The 6,000-nt window shown below is 50.2% G+C and overlaps 1 protein-coding gene across 1 annotated transcript in view; it reads left to right on the top strand.

Annotated features, from left to right (window-relative positions):
- Positions 1 to 2,580: 2,580 nt before the first annotated feature.
- The window catches only part of LOC115031954 (thrombospondin type-1 domain-containing protein 4-like), a 92,219-nt gene continuing 88,799 nt past the window's right edge, over positions 2,581 to 6,000 (top strand). Inside the window, exon 1 of the mRNA XM_029481960.1 lies at positions 2,581 to 2,634. The gene's annotated coding sequence lies outside the window, so the exon portion shown is untranslated. The remainder of the gene's footprint in view (positions 2,635 to 6,000) is intronic.

Here is a 6,000-nt window from a genome sequence, read left to right as displayed (position 1 = left end):
ATATATATATATATATACCCTATGTCCTTAGCTATGTGAAAGTGGTATATTATATATAGATGACACTGGCACTTCAGGCAGACACTAGCATTAAGTGACTGCAGCTGGCCTGTGACTGTCATCAGAAACACCTGCCCTCTTTACCCAGTTGTTGGGTTAGAGTTAGTAGCTTATTTCATACATGGGACAAAATCCTCCCCATCTGACTCATATGTACATAAACATATACACAAACATACATATATAAACATATATATATATACACAAACATATATACATACATATATAGACACACAAACATTCATACATATATAAACATACACACAAAATGCATATAAACATAGGTACATATATAAACAAACATATAAACACACATATGTGCATACAGCCATGAGTTAATAACAAGATGTGTAACAGGACTGCCAGTAAATAGTGGGAAATGGGAAACCTCCCCTTCTAGCATAAAAAAGTGCTCTTATATAAACAATTTGTCTTATAATGACTGGAGTTTGTTTTAAAGATTTATTTTTATTTGTATTTTTTATGTATGCCTGTGTGAGTGACTGCTGTGTGTGTGTGTGTGCACACACGCATGCATGTGTGCAGAGCTCACAGAGGCCAGAAGAGGGTGTCAAGTACCCTGGAGCTGGAGTTCCAGGTAACATGGGTGCTGGAAAATGAGCTCTGGCCTCTGGAAGAGCAGCAAGGGCTTGTAACTGCTGCGCCATCTCCCCAACATTAGCTTTAAGTCCAGCATCTTCAAAAGTAAAACAATAAAGAAAACCATGCCCTGTCCCTGCCTCATTCTGTTACTAAGTACACTTTGTCCTTTAAGAATTCTTGATTTCTGGTGGTGCTAGGGATAGAGCCAGGACCTCATTCATGCCAGGCAGGCACTCTGCCCTACACTACACCCCAAGCCCTGTTTATGCTCTTTGTTTGGAGATAGGATCTCCCTAAATTACCCACATTGGATTTGAACTTTCAATGCCCCTTCCTTAGCCTCCTAGTACCTGGGATTATAGGCCTGTACTCCCAGGCTCAACTATGTTGTCTGAAACAGTTTCCTGTAGCTCAGGCCAGCTGCAAACTGGATATGAAGCTAAGGATGACCTAGACCCCTGATCCTCCTGCCTCCTCTAAGGAAGTGTTGGGATTACAGGTGTGAAGCCATCTCCTGGCTATTGGTTTCAAATGGATGAAATGAGTTAGTGTGCAAGATCTCTTTGATTCACTGGATATGGATGCGAGACACCCAGGAGTTGTCTAACCACACACGCCCAGGTGCCTCTCATCAAAAGTTGTTTGTTTGAACCAGATGGACTCAGTCAGCCCCAGCTGGATCCAGGTGCCAGGCTCTCAAAATCCGCTCTCCCTCCTTGGCCTCATCCCTGTGTTTCCCAGCTCCCTTTGTTATTGTGTTAATGGTGGGGTATCTTTCCTGTCTCTCTTTTTTTTCTGCTCCCACAAAGCACACCACACCCACCCCTGAAGTGGCCTGGCCCTGAAGTCGGACTGCGTTCTGCCACCACCCACATTAGCACAAGGGTACACCTGCCCTTTCCCAACAGCCCCTACAGGCAGGCTTTTGAGGCAGCCATAAACAAACAGGCTCATTCACTTCAAGGGAGAGAGACTCCTGTCTGTGCCTAGAGGCCTCTTCAATTGTTTAAGGTCAACCTGCCCTCCCTTGAGAAAAGGGGGAGGGGGAGATGTTCCTTCTCTTGCTTGCTTCTCTCAGCTCTAGTACACATGGGCTGAATTGAAACATTTTAGCATCCTTTGGACTCAAGAACCTGGGAGTGCGACCAGCTCTATGGCTTGATGGCTCTGCAGGCAAATGCACTTGCTTGCAGCCAAGCCCGAGAACCTTAGATCAGGCAGGTGTGCTAAGTTGTCCTCGTTCTTAGGGAGTTTTTGTCTTAGGGATGCCCAGGAAGCTAGAAAGGAAAGCTTCACTGTAAACTAGCCTCAACCCTGTGGTTGCAACCGGAATGGCTGTTTCTCAATACTCAAGGATGTCCTTGTCTCTCTGGGGCAGCAGTCCTCCAAAGGCTCCCACCAACTGCTGGCTAAGATGAAGGCAGCCTCTGACCTTCAGACTCTGGTCTCCACTGCCTTCTTCTTTGACCTCCTGTTGACGGCCGTGGGCAGCCCGGGCCCCCTCTAAGTTCTATGATCACCACTCTCCTGCCCTCTAGCCTCTGTCGGGACAGTCTTTCCTTCTGCTGCCTCTCCTGGTGGATGTCTCTTCACCAGGTTCCCAGGGGTCCCTCTTCCCCTGGGGTGGTTGGGTGGGCCGGGGCCGGCTCTCCCCTAGGCGGCCGCCAGGGGGCGGCAGGGGCGGCTGGAGGTGACAGCGGGAGGCCGCGCGGGAGGGCAGGGCGCGCGGACCGCGCTCTCGGCCCGCAGACACCGCGCCTGAGTCGTGCGCTGGGGACTCGCTGGCCGCCCGCGCACCGGACACACCGGGGCGCAGCGGGAGCCCGGCGGCCGGCCGTCCATGCGGCGGCGCTCGGGAAGCACGCGGGGCTGAGGAGTCGGCCGCTCAGGACTAGCCCAGGTGAGCAGATCGCGCAGTCCGGCCGGCCGCAGTCCAGAGCCCGGGGCAGCCCCGCAGACTGGCGCGCGTGGGTACGTCGGGGCCGGCGGCAGCTCGGGACGTCGTACCTGCTTCTTTCTTCCTTTTCTCTTCTGCTTCCTCTTTCTTTCACACTTCCCCTTCCTTTTCTCTTTCCCATCCTCTTCTATTTTCCCTTTCCTTTCTCTTCCTTTCTTTTTCCCCTTTCCTCTTCCTCTTCTTTTTCCTTTCCCCTACCTTTCTCTTTCTTTTCTCTTTCCTGGAGGCCTGCTCTGCCTTTATTCTCCATCCTTGACCCTCAACTCTAGGGCCTGGCCCCCTGGGCTTGGGGGAAGCAGCCACTGGCCCTCCTGAGGTATGCGCAGCAGCTCAGAGCTGAACTGGTGAGTTGCACCTATAGCACTCGTAGTCCCCACCCCAGCCTTGCTCCCTTTCTTAGCCTGGGATTGCTGATGGAGTGTCAGCACCTCTGGAGCCCCAGCCCCTGGCCTCCATCATTCTGGCTTCTTGGAAAGCCTCTGATCCCCAGGTCAGGTTAATCATTGCAATCCAGTGTCAGTGCTCCCCTAACTGGACCTGTTGCTGCTTCTGTACTCATATACCCGTGTAGCTCATATACTCGTGGCCCTGAATGCGACTGAACAGTTAGCGTTTGATCACTTTGCTCACCTTGAAGTGGGAGAGATCTGGAAGTGAAGTTTCAGTTTTCTTAGAAATAGCTTTAGCTGTGTCTTGGGAAGAGGATTTCGAGGTACCCACTTAGCTCGTGGAATTATGGGTCTAGTGAGATCTTAAGCAGTCCCGAAGCTTTCTGTGCTGTTAAAAGCGTGCATCCCTTGCCAGATAGTGGCTCACCCTTTGCAGGCAGTAGGTGAATTAAATAAAGCCTTGGATCTGTGGCGCTGAAGCCCGTTAGACTTTGGAGTAAGTAAAATAGCCAGAACTCAAGGAATTTTCACGGCCAACTTTCTTTGCATCTGAGACATCTGGGTATCAGCTAAGATCTCCCACCTTTTAGAGCCACTGTGTTATCTTGGACATCACTGATGTCTCTGACCTGGTAGAGACTGAAGGGATGCAGTTGCTGGCCCGGAGAGAATCTTGCTTGGGTCTCTGTGTACAAAGGTGCAAACAGTTTGCAAATGTGATTTAGATGTAGCCCTACTCAATGCCTATAGATTTTTGTTGGCACCATAGCTGAATTCCTTTGAAAAGCACAGTTCTGCCCTGGATATTAATGTGAGGAAGCAGATGAGAGTCCCGGGACTTTCCTATAAACCTCCGCAGGGCCGAACAGGGAATCCCCAAAGGTCCAGCCTGCAAAATGATTTTGGGTGGTGAGAATGCGTGGAGCCCCTACTGACACACGTGAGTGAGTGCATTGGCCTCAGGGAGGGGGAAGATGCGCTCACACGATCTCCATGCCTAGCTCAGGGCGGGGTACCAGACTGTCTTACCCTCACTCTTCGGAGCTAGGAAGTCTCTCTAGCCAGGTGTGAAGTAAGGAAAACCAGAGAGTTTTGGAGAAGATCAGGGCTTGAAGTTTCTGTTTTGCCTAGTGATCTTGTCTGTTGAGTACGGGTTTTTTTTTCCTCTCCCCAGGACTTCACTTTTATCCCCATTGGCTGTTGGTGTCCATGTTCAAGCCCCTCACCCCCAGCACCCGTATCCCATTCCCCACACGCAGAGCTCATTTATCACAATGCCCCTTCCGCATTCTTTCATGATATCTCCAATTATTTTCCTGCCCCTACCTTAAACCATGTCCAATTTACAGTAACAATCTCCCTCCTGACTCGCAGCCATGGGTGGCTCTCTTCATTTTAAATCCATCTTCTTTCATGCTGACAGATTAATATTCCTGAAATCCTGACTTCACCACATCATTCCCTGCAAGGAATCACAATGGCTCTCCAGTATTCACTTCCATTTAATTTGTCTTCAGCAAATATTTCTGAGCATCTGTTGTGTGCCAGCGACTATTACTGCGTGCTGGGGGCTTATATGGAGCAAGACTGGCTGGATCACTGGCCTCCAGGGGCTGCGAGGAGAGTAGCTAACAAATGACCACCCAGGGAGAAAGAAGGGAAGTAAAGGAGACAAACAATGAGGGGGGATGGGGGGGGAGAGAGAGAGAGAGAGAGGGAGAGAGAGAGAGAGAAAGAATATCCATGTGCAGACACAGATGAGGGAGAAATTGATTTGTGTGCACATAATAGCTTTGAAGACCTCAGCTACAGGCTGCCTTTTGAACTAGGAATGATACTTTTATGACAGATGCAGGGTCTACTGCAAATACCACATCCTCCCTCCTCCCCCTCAGTTTCTGTACACAAGTGTGCATGTGCCACATGGGTACAGAGGCCATAGGATGCCTATCTGAGTCTCAGGGGTATGCCTGTGTTTGCCTGCCCAAGCACATGACTGGCTTTGTTTGTTTGTTTGTTTGTTTTAGCAGAGGCCTTCATTTGGACCTTAGGGAGCAAGTAGTGGGGAATTGGAATTGTGATCTTAGAAGAGCCTCCCCTTTTTTTTTCTTAAAGGGGCCTTTGAACGAAGTTTTTGAAAGCAAAATACTTCCTTCTCGCCCTACCTGAAAGCCTCTGAGCCCAGCCTTCTGCCCATGCTCTCAACAAGTATTAAGAAGATCGGAATACCGGGGTTTGAAAATTCCTAAGCTGCTGGGGGTGTGACAGGAGCTGGAAGATTATGAGTAGGCTTGGCCAGGCTAGTCACAGCTACTCTCCTTCCCTAGACTGGTGGCTGACAGCTTCTCATTTAATAGCTGTCATATTTGCCCATCTTTACAAGTAACGATGGCTGAAGGCTGGTGGGAGGTTGAGGCCCCATAGGCAAAGCCTTGGCACATAGTAGGTGCTCAATATCACTTCCTATCTCTCCCGTCTACCCTGACTGATCAGTGTTTGCCAGAAGTGGGTACTCACTAAACACTCCAGAAGAAACCTGCATATAATCTCAGCCCTGTCAGGTGCAGGGTTTTGTCTGAAGGACTCAGCCCTCCACTCTAGCCCAGCCCCTAAACACACAGCTGTCCTATGTAACCATCCAGCCAGCATCCCCTGTTCTTTCGGTTCCTGTCCAGTGTCCCCAGGTCCTCTAAAGTGCACAAGCACTGGCTAGGCAGTGAGTTTGCCCCCCCCCCCCCGTGTTTAGTCGTCTTGGGAGAGTAGCTACTTTTAATCTATTTCTCTCTTTCCCTAATCTTTCAGAGATGGGAAGCTTTAAGGATACCTTAGGTGGAAGCCAGGCAGTTGGGTGTGGTCCATGGAGTCCCTAGCCAGGCTTGAGCCTCTGTGTCTTGTCCCCGGAAGGGTGGCACTGGACAGCTCACAAGCACCCTCCCAGGACCCTTGGCAGGCTGCCCGAGGCCTGGCCAGCAGGGAAGACAGAGGTAATGA

The sequence above is a fragment of the Mus caroli genome, chromosome 9 (genome assembly GCF_900094665.2).
Source record: "Mus caroli chromosome 9, CAROLI_EIJ_v1.1, whole genome shotgun sequence".
In the NCBI taxonomy this organism is placed as follows: Eukaryota; Metazoa; Chordata; class Mammalia; order Rodentia; family Muridae; genus Mus; species Mus caroli.
Note: the sequence above shows the minus strand (reverse complement) of the source record. Positions and strands in the feature narration are given on the sequence as shown.